The following is a 3,099-nucleotide window of genomic DNA, read 5'->3' on the forward strand; positions in this document are numbered from 1 at the left end:
TATGTAACTGATGTCTTAGTTTGTGTTACGGACTTCAATGTTAACCGTATAACCCAATGCTCTGGCATATCGGTAGTGAGTCGTCTTCTCAAAAATGAGTTCAACTTTTTATCCTTGACTTTACTTCTAAAAGAAGCAGTTAATAAGTTAAACTCCTTTCCGAGGATTTATTCCCTATGGCTATAAAAGGAAGCTTTTACTTTCTCCTTCAGAAGGGCATATGCTGTATAAAGATAACATTATCTGCTTAAATGTAAGTTGTGGTGACTATAAGGACAAAAGTATTGGAACACTTATTATTTGAAAAAGTAATTCAGATATTTTAGTATAAGTTAAAAGGTAATGTATTACTTTACAAGTTACTTGAAAAAGTAATTTGATTACATAACACACGTTAACTGTAATGTGTTATACTAGTTATACTGTACAGTGGCCACGAATTAACATCAGGTCTTCACATTAATTAATGGCGTGGATTCTATTGAAACATATGGAAGTCAGTTTCGGCCAAGGAATTATAAAACAAACAAATGTTATAAATATTGATGACAAACTCTCCTCTTCATTACTTCATGTATGAGTCTGAAGAGACTGATTTCTTTGGGAGTTTTTGTTTGGACGGATTTCCTGAAAAGCTGCTTATATAGATACGTCTCCATTGTTAAAAGTGCTTTAGAAATAAAGCTGAAATGCTCAAAAACGATGCAGTTTTTTATTTATTTATGTTGTATTCCTTTGGGCTTATAGCGTTTAATGTTTATCACAGCTTTTTCGATATCTTGCCCAACCACATTTACACTCTTCAATCTCTTTATTTTAAGTCTCTGCTTTCATTGAGCCTTCATTTAGTTCGTTCTTTCTTCAACTATAACTTAGACCTATTCAGACAATATTTCTGCGACTAGTTTGCAGAGAGCACATTTTGTATAATGAGCTCTAATTGCTGAACTTAGGCAAACACTCAAAGATATGTTTTTGAAGGATATTTTGTGCTGACTACGGTCTCATTTCCAGCGCACAGACAGCGACCAGACAGATAAATGAAATTGCTGAATAAAAATAAGTAGCCTATATAAAAATACACAATATGCAAAACAGACAATAGCCCTTCGGTTCTCTTCTAAACTATATGGATGTAAGCAGCGCTCAGGAAGAGACCGGTGTCCGCTCTCAGTGACGTCACAGTGACCCTCGTTCTAAAGATTCGAAATTTCACGCATTTAATCTCCCGCGCTCAGACGGTCTTTCTGTAACTGCAGTCTAACGGAAAGGTAAATTTGAGTTATTAAAAGACCTTAAAAATGATCTTTTGGACGAAAAATGACTGAGCAGCTACATCTGTTTAAAGTCGAAGAAGTCAGCAGAGTCAGTTCTGAGAAACGTTTTCTGAAGGATCCAAAGCAAAACCACCCAGCACCATTGCATTGTTTCCTCCAATTCCTATCTTAATATTACTTACTTTATTAATAATCACATAGGCATTTTTTTATTTTATCGTTGTTATTAAATATAAGAACTGATGCAAAACAGCAACAACAATAGAACAAATATAAAAAGAGAAAAACAGTGCATTCCTTTTTTTATTTTACATGTAAAACAAAAGCATTCAAGTAAAAAAAAAAACTAATAATAAAATGTAAACATCACTTCAGTTTGTTCATTACAAATAAATAAATTATTAAAACTACAAAAGCATTTCAGTCAAGGGCAGCAATCTTTTCTTTTATTGTTAGATTAACATTGAGGTGTCATATAATGTTGCCAAAAAGAACATTATGTTGTGTATTTGATGTAATGCAATGTGTTTATGCAGTTTAAGGTTCAAAAAACATTATTTTCCACATAATGTACATTATTGTTTCTCCTCCTGCCTGCCCTGCCTTTCTGAAACATTGTACATTTTTACAAAGCTCATCATTCTGTAAAGCGAGGTATGCTCTAATTGGCCAGTTATCCAGTGCGTTGTGATTGGCCGAATACTTAAAGCGTGTGAAGGAAATGTTACGCCCCTTAACATACTGTGATGCCATCACCCTGCGCAATGAGACAAACCCAATAAAACCCATTACAACCGAAGCATTTGTTTCATCTAGTGGAGACTTTTTTTTTACCCGAGTGTAAACCTCATGCTCTCTCTTGTGAAGTCAACATGGAACTGACTAAAACTGCAATTCATTGACTGGCCACTAGATGCTGGCTCCAAAAGGGAGTCAATCCCATAGACTCCCCATGTTAAAATGGCCAACTTTACAGCAGAAAAAAAAGTGTCTACAGCCTGGTACAAAAAATTATTTTGGTCGCCGCCTACTTTGATCTTCAAAAATGCTCTACAAAGACCTAAGGGGGACGTCACAGACACTATGTCCATGTTTTCATACAGTCTATGGTTTTTACGATTTCCATTGTGATGACCCCGAGCTGGACTCCGCTTCGTCCACGGTGAAAGCCGATCCGGCGATCCACAGTGTGAAGTTGATGTATTTCCTCAGCGACCAGCACGCATGACGAAGTGAATATCGTCCTCTTTTGGAAGACCAAACAAAGTAGTTTCGCTTTTACAACGAAACACACAGCATCTCTACAACATGGCGGCAGCAGCAACAATACTACAATGAGAATAAAAGGTATACCTTCTTTCTTTGTGTGAACATTTGGGCGGTGTTATGCAAATCTTATCACACAGTGACGGAGACGTGTTGTGTTTGAACGAGACGTTTTAGTAGGCCGTGGTTGACTCTTAACTTTTATAAAGAATATCTCTTTGGGTTTGAGACTTTAGTCTTTGCAACTTTACAGATCTTCTTTATGCACCAAGAGCTTGTAACACTCCAAAGAGAAAGGAACATTTTAAATCGCATCATATGACCACTTTAAATCATGAATTAACTGCCAAACCTCGACTGAAATTCATGTCTGATACCTTTAATTTGACTTTTTAAAAACCTTGGCACAATCTAGCGTTACGTCCATGAAAAGTATCTAAAATAACGCTCAGTCTGAGTTCGATCACAGTGTGGCAGGACTTAAAATCGACACCTTTTTTGTTACAAAATGCGGGCTCTACAAAGTGTTGAACATTTTTTTCTGCACATGAAAAGA

The sequence above is a fragment of the Carassius carassius genome, chromosome 16, assembly GCF_963082965.1.
Source record: "Carassius carassius chromosome 16, fCarCar2.1, whole genome shotgun sequence".
Classification (NCBI taxonomy): Eukaryota; Metazoa; Chordata; class Actinopteri; order Cypriniformes; family Cyprinidae; genus Carassius; species Carassius carassius.